This window comes from Clarias gariepinus, chromosome 15, assembly GCF_024256425.1.
Source record: "Clarias gariepinus isolate MV-2021 ecotype Netherlands chromosome 15, CGAR_prim_01v2, whole genome shotgun sequence".
Taxonomy (NCBI): domain Eukaryota; kingdom Metazoa; phylum Chordata; class Actinopteri; order Siluriformes; family Clariidae; genus Clarias; species Clarias gariepinus.
The window spans coordinates 19,705,496-19,730,099 of NC_071114.1; the positions used below are offsets into that span (position 1 = coordinate 19,705,496).

Here is a 24,604-nt window from a genome sequence, read left to right on the forward strand (position 1 = left end):
TTTTACCCTTGTAAATGTGTTTTTTACCCTTGTAAATGTGTTTTTTTACCCTTGTAAATGTCCTTTTTTCCCCTAAAAATGTATGCTTTTTTTTTTCTTATAAATGTGTTTTTTACCCTTGTAAATGTGTGTTTTTTTTGTATTATTTTTCCCTTGTAAGTGCATTATTTTTCCCTTGTTAGTGTATTATTTTCCCGTGTAAATTTATAATTTTTTTCCTTGTGAATATATAATTTTTTTATCGTGCTCTATGATTTTTTTTTCTATGTGTATGACGTTTCCCTTGTGAATGTGTTTCCCCCCCAATAATTTTAAAACTTAAACACTTTTGCACAATATTCTAATTTTTTTAGATAAACGGCATTTCAAATGACAGACTCATTGTTTACATGTGTATTTTAATTATTGGTCAATTTATGATACTCTTATTCGTGAACATACATTCACTGTACATACAGTAGATATACGTTGCCACTATTCATAAGCCTACATATTTTCAAATAGTTGGTGTTTTTATGTAACCCATTGCATTAAGCTGTTAAACATGACACCCTGGTTATGTTTGCAGATCACACTTGAAGCATTCAGCTTGAAATTTATCTCAGATTTCAGCTCATCTTTCCCATGAAACCTAAGGTCAGGTGAGATGGCTGGCAAATCAAGCAACAACATGGTCAGTGAAATAGTTGGTGGTAAAGTTTGACCTTGAGGGCCTACACTCCTTCTGGAAGGTGTAGATGATCATCTTCTGGACAACTTGTTAGGTCAGCAGTCTTCCCCATGATCGAAGTGAAATATTCTAATATTTTGACATACTAGATTTTTGATTTTCATGGATCATTTAATCATTAATCATTTAAATGAAAACAAAAGGTTTTACTTTTTGAATAACAAAAATGTAATTTTGGAAATGCACTATAAGTAAATGTATGCAGAGGTGTTTGTTTTACAGTTGAAGGAGTCCTTCGCTGTAAAATGTTTAAGAACCTTTGTTTTAACTGCTAAACATATGGGATTAATGTATTCATAAATATTATGGAATATGTTGTTCGAACTGAAACAGAGATGTCACTAATATCTCCAAGGCAGCATGCTTTAGTTAGTAGAAAAACATTATTGATGCTAAAATCACATACTGTATATAAGCCTGTACCCTCACACAGAGTGGAGTAACATCTGATTCTATTCAGTGTCATTTGCAGCAATGCTTTACATGCACTTTAACTGTTTTGCTAAATAATAAGCAAACTAGAAATAAATACTCAACTATAAAATTATATTAAAGACTTTATTTACAAATTAATAAAATACATGTATGTATTGTTGGTGCAAAAAGGCAGAGCATCAAGGGTCCGTCCTCTCCACGACAATCTACAACAGGGGAGAAATAAAGACATGTTATTATAAGTGTCTAGTAAAAAGACTTCATGGTGTTACTATGCAGCTCCATGGCATCTCTGTAATATAAATCCACATATGGGTTTATAAGCAAGTTAATATCACTTCATGATGTTTGACATCATATGAAATCAGTTTGACACACGCAGGCAGGCACGCACACAAAATTTCATAGAATGCAAGCTTTTAGTAATGCTGTGTATTAAAACCAATTATTTGGTTTTGCTATTAAGGATTGCTGCAAAATTTGGCCCCATCTTCACCATTCATTAACACACACATGTTCATGAAGAGAAATGTGTCCCTGTCCCCTGATTAAGATGTGCTCAGTGGTGTTCTTGAAAAGAGAGGTAAATACTTCAGAGCACTCACCTTCTGCTCAGGATGTAAAGCTGGTGTAGAAATCAGCTGATACACAGGCAGTTGATGATTTACACACAGTTCACTGTGAGAAGAAAAACACACAATCATACATATTATAAGGAGTATAAACATATATTTAATGACTTTAATGACTAGAATAGACAGAACCTGAACAAAAGCCCCTTTTCTTGACTGTTACATACATTGTGTAAGCACATAACTAACTATTCAGAAGATCTCTAGCTATGATAAAACCACTACATTATACAGCAGTATACATTATATGGCACTCAGGAGCTCCAATAAACTACATACAACAATTCGTTAACCATCTGTAACATTTAACACATAACAGGAGCAGCTCAGGGATAATTAGCAATAGTTGCTGCTATCTTAGCTCTTTTAGTAAGCTAGCGCTTAGCATAATTATATTAGCTTGCTTATAGATTCATATTTGGACAGGCATTTTACAAAAACAATAGAGCTAACTGTTTACATCACGTATATGTGTCCAAATACACTATTAAACTAATATATATTAATAAACAAGCTAGTTTCCCCATGCTAAGCGTTAGCGGTTAGCATAGTGATATTAGCTTGCTTATAGATCCATATTTGGACAGGCATTTTACAAAAACAATAGAGCTAACTGTTTACATCACGTATAGGTGTCCAAATACACTATTTAACTAATATATATTAATAAACAAGCTAGTTTCCCCATGCTAAGCGCTAGCGGTTAGCATAGTGATATTAGCTTGCTTATAAATCCATATGTGGATGTATATTACAGAGATGCCATGGAGCTGATGGTTTACATCAGTGTTTAATGGTCTAAATGAGATAATATTCCTTTTAATCACTGCCATTTACACTCGGCTCGGCATTTCCCCCAAACACTCCAATAGTATTAACACTGCTACAAAGTTATCATTAGTGCCTAAAACAGTAAAATCTGATTAATTTTATATATTAAACATTACCTGGTAAGTGTGTGCAGTTGAAAATTTAGTGAAAATTATAACTTTATCACGCTATAATTCACTGTATACTCCATGATGTTGAGTCCTGGAGCTGATATCCGGAAAGGTTCCGTGTTCAGTTGCGTTTTGACCCCACTCCCATAGTCCTTTGCGCATTAGCTTTAGCTTTTAGCTTGCAAAATACTGGAGAAAGAGTTCTTACACGGGAAAGAAGTAGTTGCGCACAAACGGAAAAGAGCAGACATTTACACGGGAAAAAGCGCACAGTTACACGGGAAAAAGCGCACATTTTCAATGGAAAAAAAACACATTTATAAGGGAAAAAACGACATTTATAAGGGAAAAAACGACATTTATAAGGGAAAAAGCGGACATTTTCAAGGGGAAAAAACGACATTTATAAGGGAAAAAACGACATTTATAAGGGAAAAAGCGGACATTTTCAAGGGAAAAAAACGACATTTATAAGGGAAAAAGCGGACACTTACAAGGGAAAAAACACACACATATACGGGAAAGATGATTTGCCCTTCTGGGCCACCGTAGAAAAGCCTGTCAGAACGCTGTAGTGCTCTTCAACACCACAATATTATTATATCTTTTCTTTTTGTCTGGACTTGTAAACTCACTTTGGTTAACAAGTCCCTACATTCCTTATAGTACCATTTGACTAGCGGCTCATATTGGTGCAGTATGATTTCACCCTTCGGTTAGTCTCTCAGTCTGTCCAGCTTCCTGTTCCCTCTACTCACTGTTAAAACAGAGCTTTATGTTAACACTGCCATCAACCACCATCATACTACTCATCCAATACATCTCTGTGTAGATGACCCGGGCTTCTGCTATAACTCAAAGTCCGATTATTTGCAATACTGTGTTTTCTCCAGTGCCTATACCAGAGCAATACCAGCACACTCCACTGGTAATCAGAGGAACACTCAGCCACTTATTCTCACAAGTGTAATAATAAAAAATCCAGCACCAACAAACAAATAAAACACATCAAAGATAAAACCCATGACCAAACACATCACACATATGTCATTATAAACACAGGTAATGTGTTTCATGGGGAGGTTAAAGTTAAGCTGCACTGCCCCTGTAGAAGAATTTAAACACTTTCCCAAAGCTTCACTCACTTAATGAAACTTTCTGTGAATAGGACACAGCCATAGAGCCAAACGCTGACCACAGACCTAATATTAGAAAATTTAAATTCTTATAAAAGAATTCACCATAGTAAAAAAAAGTTCTTCACACAAAGTAGGAAGATGTTGGGCGGCATACTCTGAAGTCATGAGTCCTGAAAGGAACTGAATGTCTAAATCGAGGAGTGGTTGTCGGGAGCCGTTCCACTTGAAATGAGTTTTTTAAACAGGAAAGTGCTGACGAGGCGGAGCGATCATTTCGAGGCGTTCATTATTACCTTTGTTATGCGGCTATATATATTTATGAGGTACAGAAAGCAGAGTGTGTTCACGGAGGATAATGCGATTTTACAAAAAGCCGCACACACTGATTTATTTTTATTTATTTCTCAAAATGATGAATGCAGCAGGGAAATGGTGAAGATCAGTGTCTTGGCTTGCTGAATGATGATGAATGTAGAGTTTAATCATGTTCCTGTATCAGCCTCCAGCATCCTAGGTGTCATAGAGCACTGCATTAAATGTGAAGAATGTTATACAGTGCTGTGTGTACACACACATATGCATACATGCAAATATTATGCTACCACCACCATGCTTTTCAGTGGCCATGGTGTTTCTGCTGAATGTACATCTTTTGGCAGATTTAAAATTGTAAATTAGAATTTACATTTTAGATGTAAAACGTTTTTTTTTTTTTATTTGGAACCTTGGATTCCAAGCATAATTCCTTCAGGAAGCGGGCTCGTATTCCAAAACACTCATAAACCAAATTAAATTTTCCCATAAGAAATAATGGAAACTCAAATTATTTGTTTTACAGCCCAAAAAAATAGATACATAAAAATAATTAACACAAAAATAAAACAAATTAACCTGCATTTTACCTTTAAAAATAGTAAAAATAAATCCAGACAGATAAGTGTTTCCGTTTATGTACTCTGTGTGTGTGTGTGTGTGTGTGTGTGCACGCGCACGTAATTTGACACTTTACTGGTTCAAAAACACACACACTAAAGGCAAGAAAGAGAGTGTGTAAATCGTCACGGTGTCAAATTACACGCATGCACACATAACGACAGGCTAAAAAAAAAAAAGATTCTTCTAATAAAAAAATGTAAAAATAAATCCAGACAGGGATAATCCCGATAGGTGTTTCGGTTTATGCCCGCAGGCGCTGTGTGTGTGTGTGTGTGTGTGTGTGTGTGTGTGTGTGTGTGTGTGTGTGGTGTGTGTGTGTGTGTGTGTGTGTGTTTGGGCCTCTAATTATGTGTGTGTGTGTAGGTAGAAAGTGCGTGACATGCGCACAGGCTGAGGGAAAAAAAATAGTTTTAACCTAATGAGACTTTCTTTTGCTTTACATGCGCACACACGTGTGTTTTAAGAAACAGTACACGTGCGCTGTACACACGCGCCTACAAATATGTGTTTGTTTTGTGTTTGATATGTTTTACGCACACATAGTGTTGTAGTAAACAGTACACGCATGCATGGATGTTGACTATACCAGTCAGAGACGTGCACCAAGACCCAGCCGGGCAGATGATTACCCACAATTTCACAGTGCAAGAGAGAGAAAAACTGCTGGCTCAGTTGTGATCACGTAACGCTCAGCGTCCAAACAAGAAGTGCATGCGTGATACATGATACTCGGTACTCGTAAACCAAGACTTGCTCGTTTTTCAAGTAAAAATTTATTAAAAATCTTTGCTTGTCTTGCGGAACACTCGCAAACTGCGTTATTTACAATTGGAGGTTTTACTGTATTTAACTGTTAGGTGATTAATTTTAACTTTGTTTTTATATATTGCTGTGATTTACCACCATACCTGACATACAATGGTCCCTGGACCTGCCACTGTTCCGCAGAAGGCAAAAGTGAATATACTGTAACAAAAACAGTAATGGTTATAATGTTACCATTAAATGACCAAAATAAATAAAAAAAGAAAAAGAACAGGAGAGAACAGAGTGAGCTAACGGGCATTGCAAATTGTGGAAAGGGTAAGGGAATATTATTGTTTTTGCTGCAAAGTCTCAATGCAGTGTGACATTTAAGCAACAGAGGGCATTAAAAAACACATTGCCTCTTTAAATGCTGTTAATTATTTGTTAAATTGAAGAATGCTCAAATGGAAACTCTTGATAAAATGTTGTTTTAGTATATCATCAAGCATTTTTTTAATCTTTGAGCACCAAATCATCTTTGGTCATCATTTATTAATCTAAATTAAGAAGTGTAAATATAAAACATTGGCCAAAACTATTCTCTGTCCCTCACATCTTCTCTTCATCTTCCTCTTTCTATTCTCATGCAGTTGAGCTCCAACACTTTTTTTCAGGATGGGAAGAAGGGATTATGTTAAGCCTGAACCCAGAGCCTCCAGGCCCTTATCTTGCCCAGAGCAGAGACACAGAGAGAGAGAGCGAGAGAGAGAGAGAGAGAGAGAGAGAAAGAGAGAGAGAAGGATGAAGGCTGAAGAGGAGGAGGAGAAGGAGGAGGACATTGAGCACTGAAGCTTTTCCTGGACAGATTTGCTCGTCTCCATGTTTCACATGATGTATTGCAGCAAATTGCGTTGCACTGCCTGCTACCACAGAGATAGTTTCATTGTTTTATAACACACACACACACACACACACACACACACACACACACATGCACACGCACATTGGTTATATAACACATACTGCTCCGACATGCTGATGTAATAACCACATCAGTGGCTTCATTCCCATGGAAGCTCCTCAATAGGTTTACACTCAACATGTTGCCTTGTTAAAGCTGTTTGTACCAGTGTGTGTGTGTGTGTGTGTGTGTGTGTGTGTGTGTGTGTGTGTGCATGAGTATATTATGTGCGTGTGTGTGTTGGTTTATTCCATGCTTTGATTCAATACAATTTCATTATTATTTTCATTTTCTCTTATACTCCAAGCGTAGTCAGGACATGTTCAATGTCTGGAGTGTCTTTCTGAAGTTGTGGAACATTTAATCTACTGTATATGATTTTTATACTTTAAGCAAATTAATTACAATTATCCATAATAAATAAATAAAATGTATTGTAAATAATGTATAGTTTGTTCTGCCACGGTTGAACAATATGAATAAATACAATGATAATCATTTTGGTAATCACCAAAATGATTATCATTGTATATATTACCATTTGTTAATTATCGTATATATTGTATATATACAATATATACAATATATACATTGTATATATTACCATTTGTTAATTATCAATTATCTTTATTCCTATGAATTCTTTATTTCATGTATGTGTATCTGTGCACAATTTCAGCCTTTATGTCCCCCTAAAACCTCTTTTACTTCCTGATTGTGCAGTTTCTCCTCTGGCTATGTGCAGGCTTCACCTATGAAATTTGTACATACTGTACTGTACTTTTACTCTACTATTACTCTATGTTACTACAATTGCACCAAATAACATGGTGGACTGTTAAATCATAACTTAAAACATACATTGGTACTGTAGAGACAAAATATTTCATTCTTTTAAATAAATATCTTACATAGATAATTTTCAAACACACACACAAAAAAAAAACAATGTGACCAGCTCTTTTCAGCAGCTAAAATTCTTTAAACCTTTAAGAGCAAACTAAAATAAAAGAATACATTTTGTGGCTGTATGAGGTGTATTTCTGTTTAAAACATAATAATAAGGTTCAATGTAATGTAATGCAAAGAAATATAAATTCGTTTAAGGACATTTTGCTATTTTCTGCACTTATCGTATTCATTTATATCCAATAATGATTTTACCCGCAATATCGCTATTCACTTGAATTTGAGTTTCTGCTACACGTAGGAGGTTTTACTGAAATGATCTCATCTCAATGTCAGAGCATGAACAAGGCCCTCTTGTCCACTTTCTGCCCCTTTCACTTTCCCTAATTACCCCACTGTGGGACTTAACCCCAAGGGAAACATCCAGCGTCTGCACAGCGAATGTTCCCATCATGCAAAGTGTTCTCATGGAGAAACGAAATGATCCCAGAGCTGCACAGGCTTTTATTTAGAGGGATTAATTACACCAAACGTAATAACTACTTCCTCTGAGTAGTGACAGAAATGCAGATTACAAGGTAAAAGAAAAACTTATTTTTATACCTAAACACCTAAAACTAGAAAGTTTAGGTGTGAAGTTATCTTTAAAAAAATTATTATTACTATTTTTCATTCATTATTTTGTTTGTGTCATTTTAGTATAAATGATTCATGTTTCTGTCCGGCATTAAAATAATACACAGATTAAGTAAATGTAACTAACATAGAAAAGAAAGGAATCCAAAGTTTCACAATTAATAGCAATGACAGAAAATTGTAATATAATGCAATACTAAAACGCAAATAAAATGTAAGTAAAAGTGAAGGAACCAAAAAAAAAATTCATTTTCAGGTCAAATTATGTTTTATATAATTTATTAATAATTTTTTTTGGGGGGGTTATGGAGTTTATGTATTTGCTTTGTTTGTTTTTATTTTTATTCATGGTAATTGTTTCGTTAGCAGTTTAATTTTTCTGTTTCTTTTGATTATATTATAATTAAAATATTATATTTTGTGCTGCTTTTAACATGTTAATTTTTAGTTACCTTTAAATTTATATTTTTTAATTATTCTTTTTATTATACTCTGGCAGTGTATTTTATTTGAAGATTGTTAAATAAATCTAACTGAGTATATTGCTTGAGTAAATAAACATAAATGAACATGTTAATTAAGGTAATTGTTGCATAATTAAATTTTTATATTAATATAAGTGTGTGTGTGTGTAATCAACAAAGAAATCAACACCTTTTGACCAATCACAGTCACAGAATTAATCAGTGCTGTGGTGAATGCAGTAAAGAGAATAAAACTGACACTGTGATGCTGCTGCTCTGTACACAGACAGTTTAAACCGGTAACACTATCATGTTTTTGTGATACATAATGCTAATACTATATAGCGTGTCAGATATTTCGTGCCACTGGTTGCTGTGTGATATTTTACCGTCTGGAATGTGAAGCTGTACAAACAGAAAGCCATCATCTCCATGTTTGCACTGGGTTTTCATTATCTGAGAAAACAGTCTCCCGGCTCAGATAAGAGTCAGGCTCAAACTCTGAGGATCGGGTTTTATAATTCCCACATCTGTCTTCTGAAGCGTAAGACTACAGTTTTTATGCTAACATTTTAGACAGTGAAACGCAATAAGAAGCTGCAAAAACACTGAGCTCTCCTTTGTTTGATCAGATGTCTGAACTCGTGGACAAGATCGGTAGAGGTCAGACAACAATCAGGAAATTTACTTTACCATGAAAACCACATTTATTCAAACTACGAGGCGCATTCAAGTCAAATCAGGACTGAGTGACATTTAGGGAGTTTTTTAAGCACAATATTTGCAGTTAACCATTTAAATGCTTCAAACATTTTAACCCATACTGTATGTCCATGAATGAAGTGGTCCAGGACCTACAGTACTTACACAGTTGTTCCAGTTGTTCCTGTAAAAAATTCAGTGAGTGGAATGCCTGATCCTTGAAAATTGATGAATATCTTGCTACCAACATATGGAAAAGATGCATCTGTCTGTGAGAAATGTACACACAATCATTCACGAACACCACTTGCACATCATAGTGGGGGAGTTATTGGTACAAGTTGTAATTTTTCTTTAAGCCATTTTCACATGTTTGGGCCATTTACAGAGTTTCTGGGAGGCCAGTGTTTCAGACATGAAGCAGGAAGTCTAATCATTACTACAGCATACTGAGAAAATATTTCGGTAATTTGCATGTTTTTACTAGTGAAACACTGGGATAAGTGCATAAGTATAGCAATTATATTGAGTAATAAAGATAGTTTTATTATTACCTTATAAATAAAGGTACTCTCATAACTGCGTTCCGTTATTCTGAATAATCAAAAGTCCCAGATTGACCTAAACATCGCTTATACATAATGCTACACTAGGTCTTTGTATAAAGACACAAAAATGTGACTGATCAGAAGGTAAAGGTTCATTTTCTATAACCACACCTGTAACAGTGATGCAGCTGCAAATAACAGCTGCAAATGACATCAGAATGTTAGCGTGTAGTCAGGTAAGCATGGAGACAGGGAGTCAAAACATAAAGGGTGACTAACCTGAGCAAAGCACGAACTAGGAGACAACAGTAATCTAACCATTTTGATTCATACACATTTTAAACATTTCATACAAATTTTCATTTTTTTTTTGTGTAAAGCTGCTTCGCGACAATGACAATTGTGAAAAGTGTGATATAAATAAAACTGAATTGAATTGAACACTACAGAACAAACAACATACAAAAGAAACTTAGCAACACAAAGAAAATATAGAGTATCAGGAGTTAAATCTGGAACTCGATAAACTCGAGAACACACAGAACAGGGTCATGTGATCTGTTTGAAATTTGGAGACAGCACTGGTAGGGACTGGAGTCCAACGAGGCCATATTGGAATCCAAGACCAGCCATTATTAGGTGTTATCACTTCTATAAAAAAAAAATATAAGGCCTAATTACCAAGACTTGTTTACTTGGTCAGATTCTAAACATTTATGGAAGAAGTGTCTATGTGTCATCACGTTTTTAATCACTTACTTTCTAAAGTGATTAACTTCAGAAAAGTGGATTTTATGCTTTTTGTGGTTTCATTCTAAGATGACAAGATTTGTTTTTTGTTAACATGCAGATAGAGAAAAAGAGAGACTGATTATGGAATGAATGTTTATTTCTGCTCTAAAATAAGTAAGAATAGGTATTAACAACAAATTGCAGTGTTAAAAGTAAAAATCTAAGTGGTAAAGTACATAGTAAAGCAAAACAACATTCCTCTAGGACCATGGTGCTACATACAGTCCAGTAAATCAACACAGAATTACAGGAGTAATAACTACACAACTACCCTAAACTACACAAAGCAAAGGGCATGTGTGCAAATGTGTGCAAACAGTATAAGACAGTACTCAAGACTATATGCAAAAGAGTGGGCACTGTTAGGGCCAGTGCATCGCTGACCAGTGCAAAGTTCTAATGTGAGTAAAATTGCTTAACAAAATATTGCAATATATTCAGAATAAATGCAATGAGTCTTCATGACATGAAAACAAGAACACTTTAGGATATGCTGTGATAAGCAAAAAACTAGCAGGATATTCTTTGCTAAGTAAGGATCCCACTTGGGAATCTCTGTAGGTTCTTTAAAATAAATGTTATATGTTTATGCAAGAAGGACAAATCAAGGAATCCTTTAGGATTCTTTTCAGATATTTAACTTGAGTGCAATTGAAATCCATTACCAGCCAAATGAGGACAGTGATTAAATCAATGTTGTATTTAACTAGTGGTGATAAGACTGAAGTTCTGTAATGTTCCCTTACAGTTAAAATGCTGACCATTAAGAGATAAATAAGCTTAAAGTAGGTGGTGTCAAAAGCAGATAAAGCAGAATAAGGCATAAGCGTGTAAATAAACTATATTGGTGATTTTTTACTATTATTTTTTTTATAAAGAATGAGAGAATTTAGAGCGGGATCTACACACTCCACACCTGTCTCAGAGTCAGTATGGGATTTTGATAAGAAAATGAAGGTGAGCCAGATCTCAGCTGTGAGGCAGTGTTATCTGTGGACTGAACATTTAAAGCACAATGTGACGTTTGAAGACGAGACACACGATACACGACTTTTGCACGAGCACTCAAGCTGAATGTGAGTGGAAAAGATCCTGCATTTTTAACCTGTCTGCCCCCCTAACTACCCCCCCCCCCCCCCTTCTCTACTCGTTTAAGGTTTATGGAGCTCTGGTCCAGGTGGAATGGGGTTTTGGGGTTAAAAGCTCTTTTATTGCAGTGTTTCTGAAGCCAGCACAAAGAAACAAGAGAACGAATTTAAAAGATGAGAACATGAGATAAGAGTGTCAGTACCTCCTGAAACATTCTGTACACTAATATATGACTGCGGAAAGAAAAGATCTATCTATCTATCTATCTATCTATCTATCTATCTATCTATCTATCTATCTATCTATTTATCTATCTACTGAACATATATTATCTATGCATATACTATGAGAATGTATATCCTGTTTTAAACACATGAAAACATATTTAATTATAGTTATATAAGTAAGAACTCCCCTCTCTCTCTTTCTCTCTGTCTCCATATTTCTTTCTTTCTTTCTTTCTTTCTTTCCCATTTCTCTTGGCATTCCTGTGTGTGTGTGTGTGTGTGTGTGTGTGTGTGCGTGCGTGTGCGTGCGTGTGCGTGTGTGCGCGTGTGTGCGCGTGTGCGTGTGTGTGTGTGTGTAATGGATGTGATCAAATGTCCCAGGTGATCCAGGACAGTCTCGTTAAAATGGGACAGACGAAACTTTAGACCCCTGCCAATGGCAGTCGCGAGAGGTAAAAAATAGAAACACTCACTCATGGCACTGACTGTAACACACTTGCTCAGGTGTTACTACATACACTCACGTATAGACACACTTTCTAATAATGTGACATCCTCTCTCCCTCACTCAGACAGTAACACATCTATTCATGCAGTAACACACTCATTGAAACTGTAACAGAATTGCTTATGATGTAACACACACATACCGGACTGTAACACACACTCTTAGACTACAGTATAACACACACTGGAAATGCATTACAGTCACTGACACTACAGACAAACAGACAGACAAGCAAGCAAGAAAGAAAGAAAGGAAGAAAGAAAGGAAGGAAGAAAGGAAGGAAGAAAGAAAGGAAGGAAGAAAGGAAGGAAGAAAGAACAAAAGAATGAATGAAAGAGAGAAAGATTTAAGTCAAAAGCTGTCATATGGTAAATTTAAGCAGAAATTTTCAAGCACTAATCATCATCAGCTTCTAGCTTTAATACACTTCATAAATCACACTCCTCCTCCTCCTCACACACATGCACGCACATACACACACACATACAGTAGAATAAAATGATAAAGTGTCTGTGTCACACTGGAACGTCTTCACACACTTCTCCAAATACTCGTCTGCATTTTTTCATCCCACAATTCGTCCAATGCTGGGGTTTTTCTGTGTCTGAACTTGTGTGCGTGTGTGTGTGTGTCTTGGTTAATGTCATCTCCTTACACACACACACTTGTTTCTGATGGATGATTTGTGAGTGAATCAGACACATTACTGAGAGAAAGAAACAACAGAATGAGATTAAACAGATCTGTGTGTGTTTCCAGTGTGAGAAAGGGGGGGGGGAAAGAGGTATTTTGGCGTTGTTTCTCAGAGTTTCTGTGTAAACACTACAGTGGCTCTCCCATGACCTGTCTCACTCGTTTCACTCTTCTCATTTCTCATGCTAGACTCCTCACTTTCACTTCGACTCATATGTTCATATAAAAAAGCAACCTGTTGGATCCAAAAGTGCATCAATCATTACGATGTATATTCTAAATAAGCATAGTCATCAGGTAGCAACGAGCTGGTGTGATTGGTTTTGGCTTGAAGAATTACACTGTGGAAAGAAAGAATGAACAAAAGAAAGAAAGAAAAAAACAAAGAAAGAAAGAATAAAAGAAAGAAAGAAATAGGGAACAGAGAAAGGGTAATAAGAGGGTGGCAAAAGATTTTCTTCTATTTTTTGTTTACTATTATGATGTTGATATAGAGAGCTGTTTCATTAATTATCGGCTACCTTGGCAATCCACAGTTAAATTGAGTGAAGGGAACTAGCTGTTACATCATAACAGTTTTTAAAAACCATATTAAACAATAATAAAAAAAAATACACACAAAAAAAGGTAAAATCTGACATACTCAGGTTCTCTTAAGCCTTTCACTCTCAGAAGACGTGCTGTCTTAAATAAAGTCCAGAATGAAAGGTCAAGTTAAAGTCTTCTGAAAAGACATGGTCCTCGAGTACCACCCCATCCATTCAACCATGTTCCATACCACTTATCCTGTGTGGGGGAGGATAGGGGGGCTGGAGCTTAACACTGGGCACATGCACACACATGCACGCACACACATACATACATACATGCATGCATACACACACACACACACACACACACACACACACACTGTATGTCCACTATTTGAAACATTATTCACCCTACACTGCATGTCTTTGGACTGAGGACACCAGAATACTTGAAGGAAGTAAAATCATTAAAAGCTTGTTCTGTTCCTTTATTCTTATATAAAGTGTGCCTCTTTGGTAAGTGATGCAGTATCTGTGTGCTCTCAAGGCTTTTAATCCTTGCATACAATTATTTGTACAAAACTCTAGTTTCCTTCTACAGTCCAAAGACACGCAGATTAGGTTAATTGGCCAAATTGCCCGTAGTGTGTGAGTAAGGGTATGAGTGTGTTCACCCCATTCAAAGTGTACCCCATCTAGTGCTCTGAGTCCCCTAAGATATGCTCCAGGATCCCTAGACGACTCTGAACAGGATTTGCGTATAAAGAATGAGTGGGAGAAATATTTCCCTCTACTCCTCTATCCTATTCGTGATCCTGCCTCCCCTATGTTAAATGGTGCACATTTTACCGGTTGGTTTGGTAACCACTGTACATCACGTGACGTGAGTCGGCTCTGAAAAATCAAATGTGTTATATACTGCGACTCATGTCGGGAGGAGTCTGTTCTCAGTCTGTTCTCCTCACACACTTGCCAATTCAAGTCTATAGCCCTTGTGCACTTACAAATTTCTATGCCAAGTTGCCACGCCAACTGCCAGCAACATGTGCTCACTGGCTAGGACCGACTCGGCACGATTTTGAATCCTATACAAAATTCTGTCTGAAGTTGTGTAGTGTATCTCCAGCTTGAGGAAGGAGAGGATTTGTGGAGATCCAAAATTAGTTTCAAGTTTTCTCCGAAAACAGCTCAATCAGAAGCTTTAAAACGTCAGTACCACGTTTCTGAGTTTTTCTGTTCAAAGAGTCAGCATGGTGTTTGTGAACATTTAAGTCACTGAAATTGTAATATATAATTCATTAAAGCTGAATTAAAGGAATTCAGTGTAAAACTGACACTAACTGACTACTTAAATCTCTGATGTAAATGAAGAAGATTCCCTAAGGAAATAACAAAATGGCAAAAGAAATGTAAAGGACAGCTACATGTTTCAGATCTTTGAGCAACCAGGTTGAGTATTTCTCAAAAAAAAAAAAAAAACTCTAATTATTTCCACTACAAGTTCTGGCTGATCCTGGACCAGGCTTTTTAAAATTGATCTTTCAGGTTAGTTCTAATTTCTTCCTGCACTTGTTTTTCTTTATTTGTGTTTAAAGAAAAATAATGTTAAAACATTAGATATCGGTAAGGTGGTAATATAAAAGGTAGTATAAAACAGTAACTCTTCTGTACATCGACTGGTCTGTCAGTAAGAACCCACTGTTCTGGACATGGTGAAATCTTCACTCAGTGTTCTCCCTCGGTTCTCTCTCAGATACAGCAGTGTAATTGCTTTCAGAGAGAGAAACCGAGCTCACTTTGGCGTGAACGAGGCTGGGGATTATGACTCTGGTAATTGACTTGGAAATAAACTCTCGGTCACGTACGCGCTCTGGAGCACGAGTACCTGAGGGCCCGTGTGGAGGGCCAGAGTGCGGATTAGGACGAGGCCATGGTGAATGCCATTAAACCCTGATGGCTCACATGTTCTCCTGTGAGAGAAAAAACATTAAATGAGACAAAATTGCTCTGGTTTTTAGTCTGTTGGGATGAAACTCAGCCATACTGAACAATTTATTACGATTTTTATTTAACACTAAACTGAAAATGGAGCACATAATACAGATTTTTTTTTTAATGACATTCATTTCGTGCAAAAGCTTTGTAATACAGCTTAACTTGGTAAGGAGATCAGGGTAACATTTATTCATACAAAAATAAATAATATAGCGCATTTGTGAGATCAGACAATGATGTTGGACAAGACGGCCTGGCTTGCAGTCTCCGCTCTAATTTATCCCAAAGATGCTCAATCGGGTTAAGGTCAGGACTCAACAATGCACACCAATCCCGCTTATCCATGTCTTTATGGACCTTAATTTGTACACTGGTGCGCAGTCATGCGGGATCAGCAGGGGCCCATCCCCAAACTGCACAAAGCTAGGAGGATGAAATTGTCCAAAATATCTTGGTATGCTGAAACATTAAGAGTTCCTTTGACTGAAAGTAAGGGCAGAGCCCAACTCTTGAAAAACAACCCCGGACCAGTTCCAACATGACTGCGCACCAGTGCACAAAGCAAGGTCCATAAAGACATGTCTGCTCAAGTTTTGACCTCAACCCAATAAAACACCTTCGAGATGAATTAGAGTGGAGACTGCAAGCCAGGCCTTTTAGTCTAATATCAGTGTCTGACCTCACAAATGCGCAAAATACGCTGTTATAGCTGCAAAGGCTAGGACAATGTCATATTAAACTCTATAGACTAAGATATTATTCAAGTTCATATGCATGTACAGTAAAGGCAGGCGAGTGAATATTTTGGCAATATAGTGTATATACAGTATGTGTAAAACACATGTTTTTTTTTTACGATTTTTAAACAGTTAATTTTTTCCAGTAGTTAAAGCACAAGACTTTTACACACATACTTTGAGTGCTTACAGGATAATAATTGTGACAGTTTGTCACAATAAAAACAAGTCTATGCACAATGTTTTATAAAGCTTTTGTTTTATTTGACATGTTCTTAGACTACATTGTCTTCTAGGATTGTGGCACATAATTCACATCACATCACATCATCTCTCATTAAAGCTTTCAACCGCTGGGTAGCTAAAAGTTTGTTTTTGCATCATTATAGATATTTTTACTGATTGCTCACTATTGTAACTAGCACGGCCACAAAACAACAATAATAATAATAATAATAATTATTATTAGAAGTAGTAGTAGTACAATAATAATAATAATAATAATTATTATTATTATTATTATTATTATTATTATTGATCCAGCCTCCTTAGCTCAGCTCCTATGTGTCCTCCTATCTTTTTTCATCGTACTAAAACATGCACACACATTGTTAATCCCAATCTTCTCACTTTACTTTAAAGTTTTGTTTGTAAACAGCCGGCACTTAAAACTTTTAATACATTAATATGAAATGTATTAGTATACCTGACCCAACTATTCCAATATTTTTTTTTAGTTTGTTCAACTATTATAATATAATATATAGGCCTAATAGTTGACTAAACTAAAAAAAGAATACTCTTAAAATATGTACACAGTGTATACCAGTGACCCTTGTTAGCACTTGAATGAGAGGCCAAAGGAACATGGTGTGGTGGCTTAGTGGTTAGTGCTTTTGCATTCTACCTTGAGGGCTCAGGGTTTAAATTCTACTCCGGTCTATGTGGGTGAAGTTTGCATGTTTGTCATGTAAATTGTATAAATGTATGTAGTTTGTGTTCTGCAGTGAGTTGGCATCCCATGACCCAACCCACGATAAGTTGAACAGAAGATAAAAATATAGATGGGAGCTCTCATTTCCATTTGACAAATTTGTATTTACATTGTAAGAAATCTACATCTTGTAAGAAACTAGGTTCACATTGATGCTGTATTCCTGCCTAATGCCCAGTCTCTCGGGCATGAACTCTGGATCCACCACGATACACCCTGCATCACTTTAAGCTGCAGTTTAAACAGAAGAAAAATTTACAGAAATTTATAAGAAAGTTATTAAAATTCTTTTTTTCCCCTGCTAGCTCTCTAATTACAGCTGCAGAATTGGACTTGGACTTTTTTGTCTTTTTTCCCGTCAGGGCCTTGTCGTTAGCGGAAACTTCCCAGCGTTACACAGTGAGAAAAGTGAAGTTAAAGTATAATGAGACAGCAGCAGTGGTCCGATCTCAGCGCCCACACAGGGTCAGACACGGGTGAACACACACATCTCCACCTCATCTCTCTCTCTCTCTCTCTCTCTCTCTCACACACACACACACACATACACACACCGTACAGTTAAACTCTCAGTCTCAAACCACAAATTCATCTAACTGCCTCACTGTCACATTAGCTTTCTCCACATGTTTGAGGAGCAATGGATGTGCATGATTGATACTGCATTAATTCAATTATATTTTTAGAAAATTCTGTGAAAATAATTTAAACATGTGGGCATGTGTGTAATGTAATAACGAAATAATGTTAACATATTACATGGAGTGACAAGATACAGGGCTTAAGTGGTTTAAATATACCAACATAAAAAAAACTAGATCCAAACTGAATAAACCTCTGTTATAAACAACTGTTGTTAATGGGTGTGGCCTAGTGTTTTAATAATCATCTTGATTGACAGCCTTCTGTCTTAGGCACCGCCTACTGTACAATAGAAAAATCAGGAATCAGGAAGTTAACCAGGTTTAATATCAATATGATAATATTTTATTATCTTGATCAATATTACTATTAAAATTCATATAAATAGCACTATCACAAATTATTATTATTATTATTATTATTGTTATTATTATTGTTGTTGTTGTTGTTGTTATCTTTGTCTTCATTTATGACCACTCTAATGGTTTAGATTTCATTTAAGGGGAATTAGTTTAATGATTTTCCAGTAGATTTCCATTAGAGATTGGTTGGTAACTATTAAAGATGATCTGCATTTATGCATAGATGATCATCAGAATAAAATAAATCATCATGGTAAAGCATCAACTACCTAGGATTAGGAACAGCATATTCCATTAAACAGGCCATCAAAAAAGTACCATAACAGATTTCTAATGGTTCCTGATGAAAGAGGGCTCTATAAGGTTTTGCAGGTGTTTAATTAATCAGAAGATCTGCGGTGGGGCTAGCACTGTAAGACACTGCAGTTATATCAATACAAAAATATAAGTATTATACAGGTTACATGAGATAGGATCACAACCCCAGGCTTTGTCTTACGGCACACACACACACACACACACACACATAGTTTGACCTTTTACTGCCATCAGATTTATGGTAGTGAGCCTTTTTAAGAGCCGACCGCACTTTAACAGTCCTGTGTGGACAAATTCTTCATTTAAAACCCAATTTAATGTGTTCCAAGGAAATGCTTCATAAATCAGTTAATTTTGGCAAAAAAAAAACAACATCAAAAGAAAAAAAAGATACCAGAATACATGTTGTGCATTTATTTTTATTTTTTTTGTAAAATCATGTAATGTGTAAAATTTTGATGATTTAGATAGAAAATTAATAATGTATTATAATGACAATAAAGCATTTCACAAAATTCTCTTTAATTATTAAATAATCACTAGAGCAAAAAATACAAAAAGTAATAAAATCAGATGAAAAACTATTTTCAATCAAAATAACAAAAATACAGACTAAATAAGTACTTTAAATATATTGATTCATGTAAAAGAAAATGTCGCAACTTGTCTAGAAAATAATCCGTAAATGGAACATGCTTGTTTTATTATTGACCAAAACATGTCAAGATTAAATTGAAGTGAATAAAGATTAATGAGAAATAAGGCAGAATAAGATCCTGAAAAGTGTGAAGGAATTTATACATTAATTATTAGTAAATGAGCAGCGGGTAAACATAGCATGGCAGTACTGAAGAGTCTTTAAATATTTAGGTGTGCACTTGGCCAAGGGGGGCAGGGAGCATTTTAAAGATTTTTTTTCTCCACAGTCCTCCTCCTAAACCTAATGACCTGTCAGAAGCACTTCCTTTACAAAAACATGTCCGTCTTTTAAGGTGAAGGGCGCCTCCTTAGAAAAAAAAAGGTTTAAACAGAGCAGGAGGGGTGAAAGGTCAAAGGTTAAATAGTGCTCTTACTATTGATGACAAGTTGGAAAGCTTGGGAAAGAAAAAGAGGGACAAAGAGGTCAGGTGTAAAAAATAAGGAAAGAAAGGCATATATTTTACAATGATTTCATAGAAACTATTCTTTTCAATAGAATAGTAAATTGTTTGAGATTAATCTGTTTTTTTCTCCTGGTAAATAATATAATAACATTATATATAAAGCTATTGATAATTACAATTCAAATTTTAAAGAACTTATGAAATGATTAATTCTTAGTTGCATATAATTCATAACACTTTCTGACAACTTTAATAGAAACACCGGTACACTACATATCCATGCAGTTATCTAATCAGCCATCAATCTGGCAGCAGCACAGTGCATACAGATGCAGGTCAGGAGCTTCAATTAATGTACACATCAAACATCAGAGTGGAAAAACATGATCTTGGTGACTTTAACTGTGGCATGGCTGCTGGTGCCAGATGGACTGGTCTGAGGATTTTCTAAATGGCTGATCTCCTGGGATTTTCACAAACAAAAGTCTTGAGTTTACACAGAATCGTGCAAAAGAGAGTCTGCGGGCTGAAACACCTAGCTGAAGTGCGAGATCAGAGGAGAATGACCAGACTGGTCTGAACTGCCAGGAAGAATAAAGCAATTCAAATAAGCAATTTATTATAAACCTCAGAAAGAATCTCAGAAAGCAAAACACATTAAACCTTGAGGAGGACTTCAACAGGAGCCGACCCATATCAGGTTTCACTCCCATCAGCCAAAGAACAAAAATCAGAGACTATCATGGACACAGACTAATTAAAACAGTTCAAGATTGAAAAAGTTCTGGTGAGTTTTGTTTTCTAATATTAGTAACTATACGGTTTATTAAACCTGTGGCTACGATAGCTTCAGACTTTTGTTGGAGGATAACAGGAGTGAAACCTCATGGGGTTAGCACTGCCATAGCACATTCATCTCAAGCTTAGTTTTTTTTTGTGCATGCTGAGATGTTTTATTGTTTTATGCATGCATATAACTGACTAATATACGCCCCTTGACAAGTGTTATTCAGTGTTATGCTAATATGTAAAATAGTCTAAAAAGGTTATTATGTGTGTGTGTGTGTGTGTGTGTGTGTGTGTGTGTGTGTGCATTTCACAGAACATGAAAAAATTATAAAAGATTCACAAAATGTCGGAACGTTTTTCTTTTCTGACCTCATTCTGACTCCCACATGTCATCAGTCACTTGCACTGAGGCTGTACATGGGGCAAAACATCATCAATAACAGAGAGAGAGAGAGAGAGAGAGAGAGATAGAGAGAGAGAGAGAAGAGAGAGAGAGAGAGAGAGAGAGAGAGAGAGAGAGAAAGTCTCGATTTCTCTCAAGTTCCATTTCTGGTGCTATTTTTAAGAGTTATAATTTTATAGAGAAAGACACATTAATCATTGCTGTTACAGCACTACACACACACACACACACACACACACACACACACATTTGGTGAATCAGAATCATTTCAGAATCTGGGTTTATATCTATGAATAAAACCTGTTTCCATAGTAATAACACTTTTACACAATAATGCTGACCTTGTGAGGATGTTTGTCCTGACCTCATGGAAAAAAAATATTATTAAAAAAAATTGTATTGCTTATTTTTTAACAAAAAGTTCACCAAAAAAAGATTTTAGGTTAGGTACTGAGGTTAGTGTTATATGTTAGTTGTAGGCGTAATATTACTCATTGTGCTGATTTTTTTTTTTTTCTTAATCCAGAGCGCACAGCTCCATTTTATCTTTTATACACCTTTTTAAACAGTCATGGCCAAAATTGTTGGCACCCCTGAAATTTTTTTCAGAAAATCCAGTATTGTGACATTATGTCAAATTTGCTTTTTTCCTCCTTTTTTTTGTTGTGATCCAATACACACAAAGAGAATAAACATGTGTATAGCAAAACATGGGTTAATGCAATACTTTTCTGTGAGAAATACTTGATTTTATGAAAAAAATTAAGGGGTGCCAACAGTTTTGGCCATGACTGTAAACCCACAAAATAATTAAAAAAGACACAGAAGAGAAAATTGCAAAATATCACAACAAGACCTTTATGCTTTAGTCACTCTTTAGATAAAGGTGAAAAGTGAAAAAGAGAGAATGAAATGAGTTTTTTTTTTTAATACTGTATAAGTAATTATGTAGGGGGAATTAATTAAAAAAAAGAGAGAGAGAGAAACTTCAGAGTACAGTACCATACAGTGACAAAAACATAAAACCTCTCATTTACTCTGTTGTTGCATCTCTTTTGGCCATGTTTTTGCCATTATCACATTTGTGTCGTGTTTAGGGTTTCTGAAAAAACACAAATTCTTTCAGTTTACCCATATGGACAGGATCATCTCCACCATCACAATTTGGGAATTCTGTAGTAAAACTCCCTCTTTGCTCTTAAAGAGAAACTGTTAGTGCCGCTTAAGAGAACTTTTATCGTAGGATAAGATTCTATCAGAATTTAGTCCCTGAAAAAAGGGGCTGTGTCTGTGATTACTCATTCATGCTTCTCTTCACTAGCTACTATTTTGTAATGTGCACCATGTAGGAACTGAATTCACACACTTTAGACAGGCATTTTTCATCACAACCTGCTGTCACATAAAATGTAACCTAATTGTTACAATTGTTAAACGTACTGTAGCACCAAATAGCTACAAATTCTACAGTATATTACAGATGTTGGCAAATGATACAAATCATGGTACAATCTTTACAAATTATGTCACATATACCTACAAACATTCTGAATTGTGTTACAAATTGCTACAACTATTATGTTATAATATTTTGACTATTTCAAACTGTGCTAATGTTGCAAGTTACATGATTGCTTCCAACTTTACAAATAGTGTCTAGCGGATACACACGCAGACACATAGACTTATGTATGCTACATACTGTATGGTACAATACAAATTGCTGTAAATATTGCAAATTCTGACAAATGTTAATAGCTATGTTACAATTTGCTCCAGTCATTTTGAAATGCATTACAAACGGCTACAAATTTTATGAATTTAGTTTACAATCACACACAGTTTGTACAGTTGTGTCACAAAACATTACTAATTCTTTAAACTTTGCAAATAAACTTACAAAATACTACATATGTAGGCATTATTTTACAAATATTATTATTTTACAAATTTTATTGTTGCAAACTTTATATTATTTTAGAAATTTAAATGGTCAAACAATTGCTCTCATGTGGTGGCAGGTACAACTCAGATAGAAGCAGAACAGACTGAATTGAAGTTTCCAAACATAAAAACCACAAGTTCCAACTTACTAACATTTCCCCTTGTTAAACTAAAACTTTACTATAAACGAGACATGAGCTCACTTTCTTCTTCTTTTAATCCATGCTTCAGGACTTTGTGGTCAGCCTTTCAGAGTAGCAGTAATATGATATTCCTGATAACCTTTTCACCTCTCAAGCCTGAAGGCCCCAATGTCAGAGAGCATGTAAATGTGTTTTATAGCTTCATAAAGCTTTGAGGAGGTTGAGACATAAACCCAGCTTCCTTGCAGCCTTTTATTACACGACGAGCCACATGTTTAAAGCTCTTAAATGCTGCAACAGTAAACGCAGGGGCGCAGTAATGCACCGACCCACCGCAACAAACCAACACCACTCATAAATCCTGCTTTTATAAAGCTGTGTCATGTTTCAGAGCTGCTCGATCTCACAAACCTCAGCTCTTTTATTGTTTTATTTTGCACATTCATATGAAATTTATCATTATGAGCATGGCGGTTTATAATAATAATAATAATAATAATAATAATAATAATAATAATCACAGTAATAATCACTGTAATAATAATAATAATAATGATAATAATAATAATACCTTAAAGCACAACCTGGTGAAGAGTTGGGCACAATAAAGTTAAATACTGAAACTTTAGTAAATAAGAAAAAAAGTTTTATATGGATATAAAACGCACACTTTAACGCACACCAAGAAATTGAATTAAATACAATTAATTATTGTTATAAATTGTACATTGCATACAATGATAATTTAATAACAATAACAATTTAGTAAATCAGAATATGTATTTATATGTAATATTCATATTTTTTAAGATTGAAGTATAATACAGTTTTCATATTAATCTAGTTCATAACGCAAGCTGATTGGGACTCTGCAAAAGCAAGGCCTGTTTGTGACTCCTGTCAAAAGGAGTGTCAGTGTTAGGAGCAAAAAAAATGTGTTCTCTCTTCTTCAAGTTTGATGTCAGCAAATAACAGTATGTTAAGTGCAGTCTATCTTTCTCTAGCCTGTCTCTATTGCTAACCTAGCTTAGAAATGCTTATCTTGGTCTGTTTGTGTTTTGCTCACTCACCTACCCCTTCCAGGGCTATACTTACATTTGACACAATGGTACATTTAAAGAAAGTGTTTACAAACTGCAGATCGCAAAAGATAACCGCATCACTCACAAACGTGCATGTTTGCCCGAGTATGAGGTGAATGGGTTAACGCGGAATAGATTTGTTTTTATAAATTAGAATTTCCTAATGCATGTAAAACCCCCTTATAAGCTTTATTTGTTGGATTACTTTACAGTGATAGCAAAAGGATTAGTAGTAGTAACAGTAACAGTAGTTGTAGTAGTAGTAGTAGTAGTAGCAGTAACTGCAGCAGTAGTAATTGTGGTAATAGTAGTCAGTATTAACAATAATTGAAATGGTATAATAATTGAAATAATTGACACACTTGGATCAGAAGTTTGTTATGGAAAAAAAGATTCAACTTTAACCATGTAATTGTGTGTGTGTGTGTGTGTGTGTGTGTGTGCATTCGTCCTCCATCTCCAGTGTGATTACA

The 24,604-nt window shown here is 35.4% G+C and overlaps 1 long non-coding RNA gene across 1 annotated transcript; it reads right to left on the bottom strand.

The window, feature by feature from the left end:
- Positions 1-1,274: 1,274 nt before the first annotated feature.
- Positions 1,275-3,075, bottom strand: LOC128543323 (uncharacterized). The gene is made up of 3 exons (XR_008365710.1): positions 2,745-3,075; positions 1,771-1,843; positions 1,275-1,371 (listed from the first exon to the last, which is right to left on the bottom strand). It is a non-coding gene; the product is annotated as an uncharacterized LOC128543323 (long non-coding RNA).
- Between the last annotated feature and the right edge of the window lie 21,529 nt (positions 3,076-24,604).